This window comes from Triticum urartu, chromosome 5A (genome assembly GCF_056163025.1).
Source record: "Triticum urartu cultivar PI428250 chromosome 5A, HENAU_Tu73, whole genome shotgun sequence".
NCBI classification, from domain to species: domain Eukaryota; kingdom Viridiplantae; phylum Streptophyta; class Magnoliopsida; order Poales; family Poaceae; genus Triticum; species Triticum urartu.
Genome location: NC_141877.1, coordinates 92,559,971 through 92,581,394, shown reverse-complemented (window position 1 = coordinate 92,581,394; position 21,424 = coordinate 92,559,971).

The following is a 21,424-nucleotide window of genomic DNA, read 5'->3' as shown; positions in this document are numbered from 1 at the left end:
CCTTGCGTGCGGCCGTGGACCCAGCTGTCAGCCTCTCCATGTATAGTCCACTTCAGATGCATGTCAGTCGTTGACCACGCTGACCACGCCACGCCGAGAGCACCAGGGCGGCGGACGACGGCGAGGCCTAGGAAGGGAACGACACGGAGGCAGGGAAGACTCGGTCGTTGTTTTTGTTTCCCACGCAGAGGGGAGTACGACTGTACGAGGGTTTACTGGTTCGTCTGCCGTCGCCGGAGAATAACAGCAGGTGTGGGTGAGTAGAGGGATGGCTAGGCCAGCGATGGGAGTACGGTGGGGCGGTGAGGCCTGAGCCGCAGCACAGCCGGCCGCGGGGAGGAGGGAGCAGGCAGTCCCGCCGGCTCTTGTTTGAGCGGCTGGAGCAGGAAGAGCAGAGATTGAAGAAGCACGATGGCTGTTGGATGGACATCCAACAGTATACAGGCCATCTGTGGAAAGCCTCAAATCTGTGGAAAACATCATACAACCCATCTGCCATTATTTCAAATAATTTACAATCCATTTGCTAATTCTTACGGGTTTTTTTGGAGCCCATATTCTTTATGCTAGCATTACAGCCCATATTGTAGCCACAGTTAAAAAATTATACGAAATTTTGCATATGACGGTGCGGTCTGAACTGTTTTTAATCCCAAAATTTCGAGTCACATTCAGACTGATTTTAAAAATAAATTTATATCAATATAAAATCCAATAAATTGTCCACGCATAAAAATCAATGCAATTTAAAATCTTGAAATGAAAAAAAGATATTTGAAAATAATTGCCGGTTTGATGTGTTTTAAAAATGTACAGCCCATTTCTCATTACTGATAGGCCATTTTCTCGGCCAGCCGAATGAAGCTCTCCTCGTCTTGAAAGATTTGCAGCCCAATAGTCCTGATAAAGCGACTTACTTGACAAATCACAGAAGAACTGGGCTAGCCATTTTTCAGAAAGAAAAAAAACTACTGTGCTAGTCTGTGGTAAACATAAAAGAAAAGGCTGTCTAGACAGGCCAGAGTGTCCCGCACATCCCAGTTGACACCCTGCTTCCGTCTCAAAAACAAATTAGATAAATGCCACTCCAATTATGGCGATTCATAAAAATGCCACTGCAATTTCCAAACTTTGAAAAATGCCACTGAAATTTTTGCAAACTTTGAAAAACGCCAGTGCAGTTTGCAAACTTTGAAAAACGCCAGTCCAGACTTCGAAAAATGCCACTAGAAATAGCATGAAATGGTCTTTTCAAACTTTGGGAATTGCAGTGGCATTTCTCGGATACACCAGATTTGGAGTGGCATTTATCAAATTAACCCAAAACAAGAATAACTGGGCGAGCTGTTGGGTCCCTGGTGTCAGCCGCTTGTTGTGCAATTCTATCATTTATTGACTATGTTGACAATGGCATGGGACCTAGATGTCAGAAATCCACTAGGAGGAGCCATTTTTTATTGGCTTGAAATAAGGAGGCACTTGCTTGCGTACTGCCATGACCTTGGCGGGTCCTTGCTGTCATCCTCTCCACGTACAATCATCTCCTGATTGTGTACGCGTCAACTTGCTAGGCCCACAAGTCAGCCTCTAAGTCGTGGAGGACAAATACAACCCATTTAAAAAAAATAACAGCCCATTCCATACGTTCAAACAAAAAAGTTCAACATTCAGACAAAAGTAACAGGTCTGATCCACATATAGAGTACTGAACTTCCACGTTGACAACCATCATAGCCAAGTTAACTATCTACTCCCACTAACACTCTAGTAGCGTACAAGTACTAACTTACTCTTAGCTAACTAGACGATGCTCGCCACCATCTGCTGTCCATGCTAAACGCCGGTACCGGCGTCCTCCGCCTCGCCTCGGACTTGCCAGAGGCCAGAGGTGCGATAGGGCACGTTGCTCGCGCGTGTTGGCCCTTTCCATGCCGGCGTGGTCCACCGAAGCTTCGACTTCCAAGCAGGAAACCCACTTAACGAGCTGGTAGTAAAAATCAGCGTCGTGAACGCGTGCGTGCCCAACAGCCTCCAGGGCTATTTGCCGGGCGCCGGCCTCCACATAGTCGGCCCTGTGGCGGGCGCTCTGCTCGCGACTCAGAGGGTCGGTGAGCTGCTGCTCCATGTCCCGCTGGCGGCGCAAATCGGCGATACACTGCTCCTCCGCCAGGCGGTCGCGCTCCAGCAACTCCTCAATCTCCGCATTGCCATCTAAAGACAGATAGAATGCCTCCTCCCTCCGTCTGCCTTCCGGTGAAAACCCGAACACTAGTTCCGGCGGTGACCGCCTCCGGCGTCGCCTACCGCGGATGGGCGGGGGCATGGCGGACGTGGCGAGCGATGTCGGGCCAGTCGGGGCTTATGAGGATATGGCGAGTTGGGTCACGGTGGCACCTAAGAAGGCCAGGAAACAGTACTTATAGGCGGAAGGTAGAGCGACGGTCATCGGAATTCAATGCATAATGGCTTAGCGCGCCAGCTTGCCGTGGAAAACTAGAGAAACTGAAATTATGACTGTGTCGTCCCGTCCCGTCCCGTCTGGGTCGCACGCCGACACGGCGGTCAAACGAGTGCACTCGAATCATCTTCCTCCTTGTCAATAATGATTCCACGGATTTAAAGCGTATCTTTTTTCGCATCAGTTAGCTGCGTTAATTATGGCCGGCTGCATGCATGCACTCAGAATCGCTCGCAGGCAGTACGCGAAGCAGCATGCAACGAGTCGCGGCCGAGGGCACGCATGCAGCCACTTAAATTGCTGGAATTAATTAGGCTTTAACTTCTGCATGCCGTAATTATTGCCATGCCTTGGTCTTGCTGCTTTGCTCACGGGACTAATAAATCCCGGACGGAGGGAGTACCTTGGTTGGTGAGAGGTTTGAATCAAGCCTGCAAACCGGAAAGGAGGTACTCCCTCCATTTTTATTTAGTTCGCATATTAGCTCTGGTCAAAGTCAAGCTTTACAAACTTTGACCAAGTTTATATACAAAAATATTAAGATATACAATAACAAATCAACAACAAAAATATTAAGATATACAATAACAAATCAACAACAAAAATATTAAGATATACAATGGATGCTTCTCTTGGCCAAGACTCAGTATAGATCTAGAAAAAACATCTGTTTTTCCTACTAACATGGATGCTTCTCTTGGCCAAGACTCAGTATAGACTAAAAGACAAATTTGTTTGTGAAGTCTACAATTCCTCTTGCAAACGTAAGTGGTTTCACCAATAGCTGGAACCATGAGAATGAACCACACATGATGGAGGAACATCCACTGCAATATGATTTGGTCTTCTCTCGATCACACCGCGAGACTATTTTCGGAATACAAACTTTAACTTAGGCAAAATGATGCCCATTGTATAATCAGACCAAAGCAATGAAGCACCTAGTGTTGGCTAATAAATAGTACAGTACTACTTTTCTGTAGTCCATGAAGTGACTATCCAATTTTTCTGTGTCTATTTTCAAATGGCACTGCATGCAGTGACTATACTATTCTCTTGTGCAGTTCAACCAAAATTGCGGACACTTTGTTTGTTTGCCATATAGCAACGGGCAGACATCTCTGTCTGCACAAATATCAAGCAGCTAGTAAACATATACCACACCTTGTATTTTCGGATTAACATGTCTCTTCCGCTTAGCATTTGTCATGTTCTGCACTAGACAATCTGATACAGTTATGTTTTTCCCTGGACAATTTCATACTGAATTGATTTGCTGGTTCAGAGCAGAAATATAGCGCCTATTCTTCATCAGACCAAGGATATCCATGTTCGCAGTGATGGAAGAGGTGAATTCAATACAACCGAAATTGAGCATCCAATCATTGAATCCTGTCCAGCACCTCCAATGTAGGTCCACCTTGCCAATAAATTCACATGCAAACCACTAGTATTACTATCTAATGACAGTACAAAAAGAGTAGCAAGATAGTAGCAAACCATGTACCTTCGTAATGAACAGCTCATAGTGCCACCAATTGGATATAAAGGTTTGGAAAAAAACATGCTCCTAATGTTGAACCAGTTGGACTTTTTGTGTAGTTCCACTAAAATCGAGCATCCATGTTTGCATATATATTGAAAGTGTGATTACTCTAAAAGTGGCACTAGTTGAAGCATAGACTCACAAATATATGCATTCCAATTTCATAATGGGAAAAGGTAGCAAGATTGTTTCTAACCACCTGTTTGAAGGAATAAACAAAGCAACAACGGTTGATGTCAGGAAGGCATACATAGTTTTTTCTGAAAATCTGAGCCATTCCTGACCTTTCCTCTTCTTTTAAGCAAATTTTGTGCAGTTCTACTAAAATAAAATGCCATCACCGCCTTGACAATTCAGTGACATTGTACAAAAGGAAATGACTTAACATTACATCATGATGTCAGTTATGTAGTCCACAGGCATTAGAGACAAACATACAGACCTCCTCCGATAACATAATGAACATTAATTTTAACAAAGCTGTGACTAGCTTTACCGGGATAATTTGAGTGAACTCTACACCCTTTGTTCCTTAATATAAGACGTTTTCGTGGTTCAATTTAAAGTACCCAAACGTCTAGTATTTAGAAAAACTGGTAGTAGTTTTCTTGAGCACATATGTGGGAATGCTTGCCACACTTTATTTATGTCCATACGCTAATGCAACACCATTCGAATACTACAAGTATACACTAATCCAGTGGCTAGTGCAACAGTAGAGTAGTTAGTTTATTACAGGTTACAATACAATGGTTTTACTGAACAGATTTCAATAAACTCTAGCACTGGAAGGTTTCTATAAGAATTAACAATACAAAACGTAAAGGTAGCAAGTTTCAGCATTGGTATACTAGCTCTGCATGACCATTAAACCAAATACAAAAGTCTGAATGTAACTAGCATTATTAACTAATGACAGTATAAAAAAATTGCAAACCATGTACCTCCAAGGTAAATATAATTTCGAACTCGAGGGGGGGACCTTAAAAATTGATATCCCAATCTTGATAATCGATCAAACATAAAAACTTGATCGAATGAATCAAGAAAACAGCCGGAGGAGGAGGTGCCCACTCTTAACCTTTCCTCTTGTCTTCATAATTGTTTGTGCAGTTTAACCAAAATAAAATGACTTCAGCGCCTTGGCATTTTGGTGACACTGTAAAAAAAATTAACTTATCTCATGAAAGTGAGGTATGTAATCTATAAGCATTAACAGTGCAAAAATCTGAAGGTAGTAACAAGTTTCATCATTGGTATACTGGCTGTGCAACAACATTAGAATGCCTTAGACTGCTAGCATTGCTTAAATTTATCGGTGGCATTAGACTGAGAGCAGCATTAGTTAAATGTGGCATCACTTTAGCAGTAGCATTGCTTGACTTGACTGCTGGCGTTATACTAATAGCAACAAAAGTGGCAGTAAGAGCATGGGAGGCCCATTCGGACAGTTGGCGCACTAGTATGATGTACCTCCATGGACGCAGAGTGGTGAGGGAGGTATGGTTGCCCAGAGCAACAAATATCCAGGCAGCATATGTGGATTACGTCCCATTTTTTCTCTCTTTAGCCACCTTTTTCCTATGTGAGGACAACAAACCGATCGACCTGGTCATTCTCCATTGTGTTGTCATGCCTTTCTACTCTTCTTCAACCAAGAAACACGAGACTCGTTCCTTAGCTACTGATTTTCCCCTTTTCAACCTAGATGCGGGTTCGATGCCTACTCTCTTGGACAGTACAGTCTCCCTTCCTTTCCTTATTCAACCTAGACATGGATTAGTCTGCATGAAGTAGGGTTTCCTTTAATAGTGCAAATTATGGTTTTCGTCTGCGTGGCCAGCAGAGTAGAGGATAGCAAATTGGGAATATGGTGGAGTGGAAAAAGATCCACATGCAACGACGTGGTAGATGGGGCAATAGAACAAGGTTATGGTTCGAAAAGAGGTAGCATACCTGAGGGTCGGCGGGAAGTGGCTTCGCTCATGGTCGTCATCCTCCGCACACACTACGGCAGCGAGCTTGGGGATGGAGGCCATCCCATGCGGGCGCTAGGTCTAAGAGGACGACCTTGTCGTTAGTGCATGACCTCGCTCGCCGACGACGAGTGTGTCAACGCTGCATGTCCTTTTCTTCCCCGGCGGATCTTTGACCACCGGTGAGGAGGGAGAGAGGGGCCGTCTTTTTTAGATCTGGAGAGAGGGTGGTAGTGTGAGAAGCAAGTGGGCAGCCCTTAGCAAGAAAGCGCTCAAGCTCCAACCTATATATCTTTTTTATACTACTAGTACTGGAGGTGGAGTAGTGGTAGAGTAGTTTATATTTTCTCTGCATACAGTACCAGTTAGTTGTGCTTCAAAACTGATCGGCAGGCCATTAAAAAAATAAAGGTCGATAACTAATGCGGCACCTCGGGCCAACGCGGCCAGATCGCATTTTGCACGAGAAATTACACACCATGTTTCGTTGACATGTGGTCCTGTTCCAACATATAAGTGAGACGACGGCGAGTAGTAGGAGTATTTCTGAACGGACGTGTAGGCCGGGGCGCCTCTTCATGAACCATGGCAAACTTGCAACCGTCCACCGACTCTTCGCCTTTCCCTCTCGATTTGGAACTTCTGTCGCATGCTCTTCCTCTCCCTCCTCCATTTTCCTTCAGCCCTTCACCCTTTCTTCTGCCATTGTTCGATCGTCTTCTCCATGGAGGGAACAGGCTGGAAACGACCCCGTTATTCTTGCCCCGATCTGAAAGATGACGTGGTGGAGGAACTCATTGATCGGTGCGACGTCATCACCTCAGCTAGCATGGCAGGTTCGTTCAAGACCATTCTCGACTCAACTAATAACATCATTACAAAGAACCCAAGAGTCAAGGAGCGGTTTGATCTCCCCTATCTTCTTCGCCGTGACCCTAATGATGACTGGCACCGGCATGACGGAGGCCTCGCCCTGTGCAAGTTGATGTCGCTTGATAATGATACGTATGATGTTAAGATGCCATCGCTTGAGGGCAAGGCTTGGGCGGGCGCAAATGGAGATTGGGTTGTTTACATTGGGTCCAACTGCGAGTGGGAACTTGTGAATGTGTACACTCGTCACCGGGTTCCACTTCCAAAAATCTCAGCACACTGCCCATAGGTTGAGCACACCGGTAATGTACGCACGTTCAAATACGATCATGGTGATTGTATTCTATGGAAGATAGCAATTTGTCGAGTTCCCAACCGCTCTTGGAATTATAACGACTATGATGTTGATGCTATCTTCTACAAGTTTGTTGCCTTCCTTGATGGTTTCACTCAATGGATATTGCTCAAAAATCAGTTTATGTACACGGATGAGTACTGTGATGCAATTCAATACGAGCGCCTTGTGTTTGCTGCCACCACTCGTGGCACTGTTTTTGCATGGCATCCTCATAGTTTCGGTAAGTTTTTCTTCCGCCATAATTATAATTGTTTCATCCACATGCATGCGGGTTAGCAAGTTTCCCTTTACTAATTAACCTTCTTCTTGTGTTTCCAAGGTCATGTGAACATCCCACCACCTATACTTGAAAATTTTTATAACCAAGGGGGAGATGACGATGGTGATGATCACGAGCATGAGGACGAGCAGCGCCCATATACTCTGTGGCGCCTGGCAACTAATTCCGATGGATCACCTCTTCTTGTGTGTATACAGCCCACTGATGATGTTACTGGTAAGGAAGCAGGTGTCTCCCATGGTCGCACTCTCCGGACCTATTCCAACACCCGTTGCCTGGTATTCGGGATGGATACTAGTGTGCTAGCGCCAAATCCTTCTCCCTGGTACAGAATTGATAGTCTTGGAGAAAACTCGCTCTTCCTTGGACAAAACTATCTGATGATGGTGAAAGGCGATCCAACTGCTGTTGACACATTTATGAGAAGCAACTGTGTCTATATCTCGGACATTTGTGTGGTTCCCTACCCTGGTAGGGATATAGTAGGCCGCTTCAGCCTGGATGATCAGTCCTGCGTTGGTTTCCAGATCGACAATCGATGGCCCATCCCAGAGAATCACTTGTGGTTCAAAGCAAGCGTTTCCAACGCCGAGGAATGGTTGAGTTGAAGTTCATTTCATTGCTTGTTATTTGTTGTGTGGTGAAAACTTTAGTATTTATAATGTATCCTCGTTGTCGATGTGGGTTGATGACCTGTTGTATGTAATAAAATGATACGCGTGTGATAAACTTACTAAATTTATGAATGGCTTTCGAGTTATTTCTCTGAGTGAGTGGTGCGACGAGGCAGAAAAACATTTTCCGAATACATAATTGTACGTGCATTGCAACAGGTTATCGGATGAGGCCAATCAACAATAGTAGTACACTATTTGTACTAGCTTCACATGCTTCGCGCGTCGGGTGGGTGTTTTTACTGTAGCCATATGTTCATGTGTCCGCTGTACGTAACTAGCACCTCAAATCCTCGATACTAGTACTATATAGTAGGAGTAAGTAGTAGGGAGTAGTAGGGTGGCATGGGCCAGAACAAGCATTCACATCCAGGAGTACGGCACACGCCACCACCACGACATCCATCTGACACCATATTATTTCTTGGAGTCCATGCTAGAGCAATCTCTTCAACCTCGTCGTTTCTCTAACTTCAGCCATCACGCGGCGGGCGAGGTGGGGGTTTGCCGATAGTCGGTTTCCATAACTGCGGTCCCACTTGTAAGGCCAACTCCAACGCACGACCCCAAACACACCTCTGTTTTGCACGGACTCCAACGATAATTTTGACTAGAAAAGCAAGACCAAAGAAAACAAGAACCACAAGAATACATTTTACTACTCCTGTAAGTTGGATTAGTGCCTTCTCGATGCATTCATTGTTGATCTGCGGAGGCTCGATCTTGCGTTTGTGCTAGCTAAAAGTGATAGAACACCTACTAAACTGCGCTCTATCAATATATGGATGTACTCTTCTTCCCAATAGAAAAACTTGCATCCATTCTACTCCCTCCGTTGCACAATACATGCCTTCTATTTGTCAAAATATATATGTATCTAGACATATCTTAGTATATAGGTACATCCATTTTTGGACAAATGGAAGTCAAGTATTTTGGAACGGAGGGAGTACATAATAAAAAAATTAAGTTAGCACAACTAGTCTAATCCAAGAGCAGAACCGAAGATTTGGTCGGGTTCTTCCTCCTTTTGCCGACATGTGGGACATCCAGCATCCAGGTCGTGTCATGAAAGAAAATAGAGTGGTAGTTGAAGCCACGAGATGTGCATCTTGGGTTAAACTGTAAATAGAATCTTACTACTCTTGAGTAACTCCAAAAGTGGCCACTGAAGATCTTTATTGGATTTGTTTTTCATCACCAGCACGTCGAGGTGAAAGATGTGCAGGTTTAGTGGGTCCTCTTGCGTTTTCCCTGACATGTGGGGCCGCATGTGAGCAAACAAACGATGGGCTCCGCGCGTCCGCTGGCTGGCTGAGAAGAGAGATAGAGGAGGGCTGAGCACGGACTGCAGGAAATTTTGTTCTACGTACCTCGATATAGGCTCAATATAGTGGGGTGGCATGGGCCATAACTAGCATTCACGTCTAGCAGTACGGCACACACCACCGGCTACCCACACGAGTCCCATCCAACAATTTTCTTGGAGTCTGTGCTATAGCCATCTCTTCTCCGTCCTGTTTTCTCAGCCATCGCGTGGTGGGCGGGGTTGGGGTTTGCCGATAGTCGGTTTGCTCAACTGCGGTCCCACTTTTAAATGAAAATGCAACACCGCACGCATTCCCGCTTGAGCGGCATGCTGGACCAACCGTGTGGGGTGTGACGTAAACACGGCAGGCTTTTCCTTTTGAACTCGTAACTTGTAAGATTTGGTTCTGCTCCATGGCGCGACCGATAGATAGAAAATAACGATTTTGCCTAGAGTAATGAGAAGTTTGGTTCTGGCGCCGTTCATGCATGGACTACGTACGAAAATTATGAAGTTGATGCGAAAGGTAAGATAATTACTGTAGTATCATATACTACTACATGGATTTGACGGAAAGATAAAAATACATACGGATCGATCAACGTTCAACGACATCCTCACGCCCTAGTGCGCCGGGTCACCAACCGACGTGTGAGGAGCAGCGGCGTTGGCGGCGAGCTCAACGTGCTTCTGAACAGTGCCGTCCAAGGTTGCCCTGCGCTCCAAAAAGGCCAGCATCCTATCGTCCTCCTCTTGCATGTTGTAGTCCTTGTGGACGATTTGCGCGTAGACGTGGGTGATTATGTCGATGGTGTCTTGCTGCGCCAGGCGCTGCGCGGCGAGCGCGACCTCGAGGTGGACATTCTCCGGTGCGACGGTGGGCAGTCGCAGGGCCACCAGTGCGTCAAAGAGGTTGTTACCATAGTGGCCGTTGAGGGTGGCAGGCATCGCAGAGCCTCGGCGTGTCGGTTGGAGGCTTACGTCAAAGTCGTCCGCAAGCTTCTTGACGACGGTGAACTTGTCGAGGAAACCGACGAGGACCTCGTCGAACAAGGAGACGAAGCTGTCATCCAAGCGGCCCCTCGCCGTGGCGGCCTCAAGCAATACTACCTGGAGACGTTCCTCGGTGCCGATGGACGTGGTAGTACTCCTAAATCCAGACAGTGGTGCTACTAGTACTAGTAGTAGTACTACCAATGTAGTAGAGGAGTACTAGCACTGTACTACCTATTGGTCAAATTATTACGTGTTGCTCCTCACAGTGAAGTGACAAGACCCTGCGCTGGAGATGACACCTGAGTATAGGCGCCGTGTTTGTCATACCATAGTCAGCCTCACCATCTGCAGTCACTATCATCATGGCTGTAGAGCTAGCCTGCTTACAACTAGCCCTGTTCGACATAATTTCCCGTGCGTAGATGCCCGTGCATTGCACTGAACACCAAGATTGGGGGTGGACGGCTCCGGCAGCGGCCATCGCGCCAGATTTTTCCATGGCCTTCGACTCCTAGATGTGTACACGTGTGCTGGTGTGTGTTGTGTGCTGGGTGTGCGCGAGTGCGTCCTTCTGTGCATGCCGCCGCGCAGTGGTGAATTGTGCGCGAGTGCGTCCTTCGAGCGCAAGAAGTTTGTCCTCAATGCGCCCTCAATTTACTAGCGTGCGGGGTGCTACCCCGAGTGGTTTCAACTTTGTTTGCTTCACCGCGTGTCGGATGGGCCTCTAGTTTACTTATTTTCACCCACTGCCACATGGGCTAGCACACGAAGATACAGAACACGAGCTAACAAGGAAGCATGTGGATTCGTTGACCGGTCAACTAAACAATATACGGAGCTATACGCTGACACAGTGAGCGTATAATCCGTCGGTATAGAGAGTTCGAATGAGAGGGGAGGCCCGTGAGAGATAGCAGAGAGAGAGAGAAAGATCTACTCCCTCCGGAAAGAACATGCAGTGCCCCCATGTTTGGTTTTGGTAATTGATGACAATCTCTATGGACTAATGGTTGCCTTGAGTTATATTTGAAGGTTTTGTCCATATGCTTTTCTTGGAGTATGTGTTGGTTTCAAGGAGAGTTTGTGTCGACCAAGGTGCTATTCAAGGAATTACCTAAAGATTGGTCTTATGAGAGGTTGATCAAGACTAAGTTAAAGAGTGAATCAAGATGATCAACCCACAAAGCGTAGAAGATGTACCGAGAGGGATCAAGTGATCCCATGGTATGGTAAGCATTGTCAATTATGCTTTGTGTACTAACCCATGATCTTTGTGAGGTTCTTTGTGGGGTTAGGTTGCAATGTGCAAGTTCAAGTGGAGCACCACGAAGAGATCAAATGCTTGAAGCTTGTTGTCCTTTGTGGTGACAATGGACCTGTGAAGATGTGCGGAAGAGTAGCTCGCCCATAGTAGAGTATGGGGGAGCAATCAACTAGTCTTCATCGACTCAACACAATCAAGAAAGGTTGCGGTGCAAGTTCAAGTGGAGCATCACGAAGTGATCAAATGCTTGAAGCTTGCCGTCCATTGTGGTGACAATGTACTTGTGAAGATGTGCGGAAGAAAGGCTCACCCATAGTGGAGTATGGGGGAGCAATCAACTAGTCTTCATCGAGCCAACACAATCAAGAAAGGTGGTCCAACTTGAGGGATTCTAGATCGTCATCATCTAGCGCAAGTGGACCATGTGCAAGGCAAAGGTTTGCGCTTGATAGGTTTTCTATTTTACCGATCTCATGATGGTAGTTGGGAGACCGGGTTATAGGATCGATTGCCATACTATCAAGGGGGCTCTTAATGAGTAGCTTGATCGTATCGTTCGTTGAGAGCTCAAACCATTGCATCCTTGCATCATCTTTCTTGGTTCTTGTTTGGTTCTCTTTGTGAGTCTTAGAGCTTACGGTCATCTTGTTGACAAGCTTGAGTTCATCGAAAACGGAGTTCGCTTGCATCTTCTATGATGTTTTCAATGTTGGAGGTTTTGTTGGTTCTTCTCGGTTGGAGGTTTCACTCCTCTTTTTGTTAGGCATACCTCCCCTGCCTCTTCTCGGTCGCTGTTTTGATGCTACTTGTTGTCTTGTTTCCAACAAGCTTGAGTTTGCTCAATTCGGAGCTCATATGCAGAAGTTATGGCAGTTCTAGTTTTCTTGAGTGTGGTTTTTGTCAGGGTCCCAGCGGTAGTACCGTGGTACCCAGCGGTAGTACCGCTGAGGAGTCACAAGCGGCAGTACCGCTCCGTAGCGGTAGTACCAGCGGTGACTCCACAGCAGTACTACCGTTGGCTTACCAGGTCCCTACCGCGTCGATTCGAGGGGTCTTTTTCTGTGTCGGATTGTGCGGTACCTCGCTGCGGCAGTAGTGCGGCAGTACCGCTCCTTAGCGCCAGTACCACCCTTCCTCCGCGGTAGTACCGCCCAGTTCCCTCTTTCCCTTTCCCCTTCGTTCTGTGCGGCACTACCGCCGAAGGGAGCGGTAGTACCGCTTAACCCAGCGGTAGTACCGCTGTCTCCTGCGGTACTACCGCCCCAAGGTTCATGTTTTGTTGCTCCTTTTCCCTGTTTCTTCTGCCTGAGCGGTAGTACCGCTCGTGTGCGGGCTGAGCACATAACGGTTGGATTTTCCCCATCCTATAAAAGGGGGTCTTCTTCCCCAATGAACCTTATCCTTCGAGCTCGTGTTCTTCCCCCATTGTTGACCTTCTTCGATCTTGCTAACTCTCAATCCCTCCATGGTTGCTTGCTAGTTTTTGAGGGAAAAGAGAGAGGAGATCTAGATCCACATTTCCACCAATCACTTTCTCCTCTATGTGAGGGGAACTCCTTGGATCTAGTTCTTGGAGTTCTTTGTGTTCTCTTTCTTGTTCTTCCTCTCATTTTCCTCCCTAGCATTAGTTGCTTCGGTGGGATTTGAGAGAGAAGGACTTGGGCACTCCGTGTGCCCTTGCCATTGCATTTGGTGCACTGGTTTGAGTTCTCCACGGTGATACGTGGAAGTCACAAGTTGAGAAGCTTATTACTCTTGGGTGCTTGGTACCCTTGAGCTTGTTCCTCTTGGGTGCTTGGGTGCCCTAGACGGTTGTTGGTGTTCAGAGCTCAATCATTGTGGTGCAAAGCTCCGGGCAAGCGTCGGGGTCCCCAATTAGGTTGTGGAGATCGCCCCGAGCAACTTGACAGGTTCCGGTGACCGCCCCCAAGGGTTGCCAAAGTGTACGGGTTCGGTGACCGCCCCCAAGGGTTGCCATTTGTACGGGTTCGGTGACTGCCCTCAAGGGTCCCTTAGTGGAATCACGGCATCTTGCATTGTGCGAGAGCGTGAGGAGATTACGGTGGCCCTAGTGGCTTCTTGGGGAGCACTGTGCCTCCACACCGCTCCAAACGGAGATTAGCATCCGGAAGGGTGTGAACTTCGGGATACATCGTCGTCTCCTCGTGCCTCGGTTATCTCTTACCCGAGCCCTTTTCTTATGCACTTTACTTTGTGATAGCCATATTGTTTCTTGTCATATATCTTGCTATCACATAGTTGCTTATCTTTCTTAGCATAAGTTGTTGGTGCACTTAGGTGAGCCTAGTTGTTTTCGGCTTTGTGCTTGGCAAATTAACCGCTAGGTTTATTCCGCATTTGTTCAAGCCTAAACCGTAATTATTTAAAACGCCTATTCACCCCCCTCTAGGTGACATCCACGATCTTTCACCTCCGTTCGATAATGTAGTTCAAACATTTTTTAAGTCAAACTTTTGAAACTTTGACCAAGTTTATAAAGAAATTACTTATATATACAATATCAAAGATAAATGATAGTATGAAGTAAGTACATGTTGTGATGAATCTAATGATCGTTCCAGATGTAAATGTTTTTCTCCACATATACCTGGTCAAACATTTCTGAGGTTTGACTTTTCAAAACATCCATATGCATATGGACGTGACAGAGTCCCTAACAAGAGAGAGAGAGAGAGTGAAAAAAGTGTGTGTGCGTGTGTGAAAGAGACATGGACAACACACGATAAAAGTAGAGAAAAAGCGTGTGTGTCTTATGCAAACATATCACACATGCATCTTCGAGAACGGAGGCAAGGTGAGGAGATAGTGTGTGGTTGTTTGGAACCGAGAGAGCAAGACCCCTAAGCTAGCACGTGGCCAAGAGGGGTCTGACAAACAAGGGAGAGAGGTCGAGAGAGACTTACGGAGAAAATGCAGACATGGGGAGGAGAGAGTGTATGTTTGTCATAGAGAGATCCCTTGGAGATCGGGATGGGACTACATGGGTGGGAGATCGAGTGACAAGGTGTGTGCGCGATAGAAGATGCCCCGAGAGATATCGAGATAGACGTATGGATGGAAGGAGACAACACGTGTGTTCCTGTTGGCTAGTAAGAGATAATCATACTTAGGAGGGGGGGAGTGCTTGCGCCTATGATGGATTGAGGGATTATGGTACTTAGGGGGGTGCGTGTCACATGGAGAGAGAACAAGGGCGGAGAGTGTTGGATGGGTCTATATGTATAGCGCGAGCGAGACATGTGTTTGTGTGAACCAGGGAGATATAAGGCTAGTTTGGCTTGCGTCCTGAGCATCTTTTGCCTGGCCTGGGGTTGTGGATGGATTTCATGCACGCTTGTTTGGTTGCTACCCTGTGAAAAAGAATGCCCGCCTGGCCTGCGTTCCCTTGCACTTTAATTAGCCTGGATGAACTCCATACACTGCAAGTAGCTTGGCCCAGGTGACCGATTTCGAACGCCTGGTTGTTCCTGGTTGTGTGGCCACAAAGCTAACAGCAACATGGATGGATATTAGCATTAAATAGTTGATGCATGGATTGATTGATGGGACGTTGATGCTTTTCCTGGCCCAAGCATGAACCAAACGCTTCAGCACCACACAAGCCTGGCCAGGCAGAAATATTTTACATCTCACGTCCACACCAGGCAGTACCGGCCATCAAGGCATGAGGGTCAGGTCACGAACCAAACTGACCAATAAAGTTTGAGAGAGATTGAGGAGCCCCGATAAGGTTGAGTGGTGCGTCAGATAGCTGAGAGGGGGAAAGAGATATTCCATCCGCTCGATAATGCAATGCATGTAAATTTTTTAGAAGTCAAACTTTGGAAACTTTGATCAGGTTTACGCAAATGTTATTTATATCTACAATACCAAAGATACATCATACAAAACTACATCTCATGGTGAATCTAATGGCAGATGTTTGCCATACTAGATGTAATTCTTTTTCTCCACGTATATGGTCAAACTTTGTGATGTTTGACTTTTCAATAAATCTATATGCTATGGACCGAGGAGAGTGCCTCAGTCGAGACAGATCAAGTGCGTGTGAAGGAGAATGAGTAAGTGTGCAAAAAGAGTATGTGTGTGAAAGAGAAAGTGACAACAAACGATAAATTAGAGAGAGAGTGTGTTTTTTCGTTTCTTATGCGAACATATCACGCATGCATCTACGAGATGGAAAAGCGAGGCGAGGAGATACACGAAGATAGCTAGTGTGTGATTGTTTGCAACGGAGAGAGACACCCCTGTAGCACATGTCCAATAGAGGTGTGGCCAACAAGGAACAATGGTCGAGAGGGACACATGGATGGCATGGACGCATGAGGAGGGAGAGAGGGTGTCTTTGTGATAGAGAGATCCCGTCGAGATCGTGAGGGGACTATATGGGTGGGAGATCGAGGGAGTGCGTCCGCGATAGGAAGATGCCCTGAGAGAAACCAAGATAGACCATGCACATGTTTGTGATGGAGACTAAGATTAGCTAGTCATATACATATAGGGGGGACTGCGTGTGCCTTCAATTGAGTGAGAGACCATCATACTTGGCTAGCTGGGCATGAGATTGTGTGTGTGCGCGAGTGAGATGGAGAGAGAACAAGGGGGAGAAATAGAGTTTTAGATTGGCCTATCGAGTGCGAGTGAGATATGCATGTGTATGTGTGACCCAGGTGGATGGAGAGTTTGAGAGAGGGGGGGAAGAGCTCCGAGACGACATAGTGGTGCGTGAGAGAGTTATAGGCAAAGAGCCAAGGAATCTATGTGCGTACGATGAGTGCACCCAAGATATCTAGCTTGGACTAGCTAGAGTATCATACATAGTGTGAGAGAGAGACCTATAGATGGTGTATATATGCATGCGAACTAGAAAGACCCCCCCCCCCACACACACACAAAGAGAGAGAGAGATGGAAAGAAAGGGAGAGGGATGAACAAGGTTTTTGTGTCGGATGCGTGTGACAGAATTAAAGATTGTTGGCGAGAGAGAGAGAGCAGGAGTCCGGGAGAGGGGGAGGTCGCGTTTTATGCATCAAAGACTGATATAAACCATGTTTCGATATAAACTTGCATTCAAATATTTAAATTGGAGAACATGTTGTCAGCAATCCACACATGAACAGATATATGCGTATATCAAACAAGTTCATTAATTTGACTTTCAACATGTTCATGGAGTACTATAATACTGTACAACATGCTACTCGATTGAGGTGTTCAATTTTGGATTTAGTTCACTATTTTGACCTACTGAACGAGCTATTTCATTGAATCAAGATATTTCATTTTGGGTTTGATTCGCGTTTTTGAGTGGGTCAACTATTTGTCATATAGTAAATGGCTAGCAACGAGCATGTAAAAACACATTACTCCCCGAGCATCATCTCTCCATCTAAAAAAGAAGTGGCAATATAATATTTCAAAATTTGATCCGAATCGACTAGGTAAGGTAGACGTGGATGCTCGTTCTCCCAAAATTTGAATGAACCGTTAAACATCCTCTCTGCTTGGTGGAATTCGCCCGAGCAAATACATGGGAGACGCAAAATTACCGTCCTATGTGGGACACGCATCAATTGGCCCGTTGTACATCAAGGGTAGGTTCGTAACTTCATCCAAGCGCGCCTTCTCCTCGGCCGAAATGACATGTGCCGAATAATTCATAAACCATGGTCGGCAAAACACGCTCTCCTCGCCCGAAATAGCTCGCGCCCACTATTTCAAAACACGCTCTCCTTGCCCGAAATCGCTCGCGCCCACTATAGTTCAAAACACGCCCTCCTCGCCCGAAATCGCTCCCGCCCAGAGAAGCAAAGTTACTCTACTATCCCCGACCCTCAGTACACAGACCCAAGCCGAGAAGCCTATAGGCAAGGGTAGAACTGTAACTCCCCCTCACATTTCAGACAAATGCGTCCGTAAGACATGGTTCCACTCCCCTCCCAATTTCCCCTGCCCGCCCCCATTCATACCTCATGGGCGCCAAATCACCTTCTCCCCGGGAAGCTCCCTTCTCCCGAGCCGCGAAACCTCAGCCCCACCTCCATGGTGCCCCCACCGCACCAATTTCACAGCCACCCTCCTCCCTAATGCCGAAGACGTTGTCCATTTGCCATCGTGCACTGGGCCGTGCGCCTCTTACTCCGTGCTGCTGGTGCTGCCTCAACGACGGCCGCGTGAACCGTACCGGAGCCGATTCACCCCCGCCGTTGTTCACGGCGCTGGAGCGGCTCCAACTTTGGATCCGTCCAGAGTCCTGGCGCTGCTTCGGCGTAGCCGTCGACCGTCGTGACATCGCTCTTTCCCTGCCGCTGGTCGCCACCGCAACCGTGCCGGCCTCACCGACTCGGCAGCTGGACCTGCCTACTTCACCATGCCGCCAGATAGGTCGCACCCTCATCTCAAATCACTTTATTTAGGCGTCAGTTGTCTGAATTTTTATTCTGGGCCAATCGATTTGCAATGGGAAGCAGCACCCCTCGAGGCGGCGGAGCTCCTAGGCTGTCGGTTGGCTGGTGTCTAACGTAAGGGTGCGGGGCCGCAAAGTTCGCCGCGGAAGCAGCGCTTAGATGGCTATCTTTTAGATTTGCGTGGGTTGAAGTTACTGCCGCCGCCGGATCTGGATGATGGGGAGTCTTTGTGGATTGGCCCAGGGGCGGTGCAACCACGGCAGTGCGGTGGGGCGGGGAGCGGGGTTTTGGCCGGGGCCACAGACAGCGGAGGCAGGCTGCTCTGCCGTTGGTCGCTGGCTCTTCGGGGAAGATTCCGAACAGTGTCAGTTGGGAGGCACAAGACGGCCATCCATCCGGCGTAGATCAGACAGTACCAAAATAAAATAAAATCATGTGACCCCAATTTAGTCTTCAGTCAACATATGTGTGACCACTCTCGTACCTTGCTGTTGATCTCTTAGTGTATTTCTTCAGATCAAAGAGATATGTCGTTCTTAACATTATGCGTTATCTGCATCTTCAGACACACCATCTTCCGACTCACCGCAGCTGCTCCAACAGGGGAAGCATACACCAGAAGGGAGCTATAGTCCCCACTCAACAGTTCCCTGCATCGAATGCACGTGCCCGACATGCACAGCCACAACAACTGCAGGGCCATCCACAAGTCAACACATGATGCTCACTCCTATGAATGGCAGCCAAATAGGTTGTACCCTCATCTTACTTGTGTGCAACATTTATGGCTTTGTTATTCATCTAAGCATGGAAAATAGATCATCACATTTCACTGTATATTCATGCTGATCTCTTACGGGTCTTGTTCAGGAGTTAACGTTGTTCCATAGTTCAGCTAAGATACTTGTTCTTTAGGTAACACTGTTCCATAGTTATCATCCATCAGCCAATGGTATCCCACAGGCTGGTGATTATAGTATTATACCACTTCTAGTATCTCCTATGTTGTTCTTTAATACTTTTGTGTGCCATCTAGTTAATCTCGAGTACAAACAATACATATTCTGTAGCTTTCATCTGTGTTCTCCCTTTAGTTTATGAGACCTGTTGCTGCTAGTTAACCCCGGTCCTACTATTTATGTCGTCTCCTACAGGCACTCATTACATAAATCTAACTACTAGTTGTCTTCCATGCATGTCAGATATAATTGCACACACTGATATATCCATGAGAACCTCATGGAGCAATGTAAAGGCCAATAAACTTGATGTCAATGATACCCAATATGATGGAACATGTAAAGGAAGTTCTTCAGAAGACTTGCAGAAAGATGATGAATCCTCTTCACCCCACAAGGTCCTTGCTCTAACTTGGCCTGTGATATGGGTACAACATGCATATAATGTCCTGGAGTGTATCTACTCTGTTATAATGCCATGTGCTTAGCATGCTGATCATGCATGTAAATATGTCATGCCTTCCTATTTTTCAGTACCTATTCCATTCATGATAACATGTTTTCAAATTTAAGTACTGTCATTCTACTCTATCGCAATGCCATCTGCTTAATTTGGACATCATGCTTCCGAATATCTTATGCATTGTTATTCATCAGTATGTACTTCATCTGTCTACCATACCATGTTTTTTACATTGAAGTGCTGTTCTAGTGCTCTGTTGCAATGCCATCTTATTTTCCCAATCATACACGTGTATGTTGCCTTAGTTATTTCTATATGTATTCTGCTAGCATACAGTTTTACATTCAACAAGTGTTTTTTTGCTGTGTTGTCCTGTCGTATCCCTAGCTCTTACACCATACTCCATTCGTCCGGATTACATGTTGCCAAAATGGATAAAAAAGGATGTATCTAGAACTGAAATACGCCTAGACCCATCCATTTTTTTCCGGATGGAGGGAATACATGTCAATATGTCATGCCTTTCTATTCTTCAATACCTATTCCATCTCTCTGCTGCCGCATGTTTTATAATTAAAGCACCATTCTTCTATACAAGGCATGCAAGGGGAAGACGACTATGTTAGAATCTGAAGGGTTACAAACAAGGCCTTTGCAAAAGATCCAAACGCCAGGAGATAATAAACCAACTCCAGTTTTTAAATATACTGCTCCAGCACAGAGAAACCCAACTCCTACTAATAATAAGTAGATTCCAGTGGCCAAAGAACTTGTCCGCTCCAGTCTAGCAAAAATATGTCAACTCAACTCTAAGAAGCACGTGCGTATCCTTGCATCATGAAATATTATAGCATGCTGATCATATTTTCTATATGTTTCTTACCCATCTCTCTTTTAGAAAATAAGCTTAACATATAGAAGAATTTCTGCACTGGTATCATCTATGAGGAAAGATTCTTGCAGGAATTCTCTGTACTCCAATGCAGATGTAAGTACCTATTGTATATCACTATATTTTTACATCAGCATGTATTTTGTTAATCGGCGTGAATCCAACCTTTATCCGATCTAAATTTAGTTGTAGCAAAATGTATGATTAAAGGCCACAATGTTGATTTTTGTAAGGAAAACTGCCTGGTAGTTTTGCATCCTGAGCGGCATGAGTGTACTATCTCATATCAGTGGGTTTGATTACTTTGGTTCTGCAGTGGGTTTTCAGTGTTTTTTACTGTGTTTTCCTGTCGTATCCCTAGCTCTTACGTCATACTCCCTCCGCCCGGATTACATGCCGCAGAAATGGATCAAACTGGATGTATCTAGAACTGAAATACGCCTAGACCCATCCATTTATTTCCGGATGGAGGGAATACATGTCAATATGTCATGCCTTTCTATTCTTCAGTACCTATTCCATCTCTGCTATAGCATGTTTTATAATTGAAGCACCATTCTTCTATATAAGGCATGCAAGGGGAAGACGGCTATGTTAGAATCTGAAGGGTTACAAACCAGGTCTTTGCAAAAGATCCAAACGCCAGGAGATAATAAACGAACTCCATTTTTCATAGATACTGCTCCAGCACAGAGAAACCCAACTCCCACTGATAATAAGCAGATTCCAGTGGCAAAAGAATGTCAACTCCATTCTAAGAAGCGTGTGCGTATCCTCGCATCATGAAATTTTATAGCATTCTGATTATATTTTCTACATGTTTCTTACCCGTCTCTCTTTTAGAAAATAAGGTTAAACGATACAAGACTTCCTCCATTGGGATCGTATTCGAGGAAAATATCTTGCGGGAATTCTCTGTGCTCCAGTGCTGATGTAAGTACCTGTTGT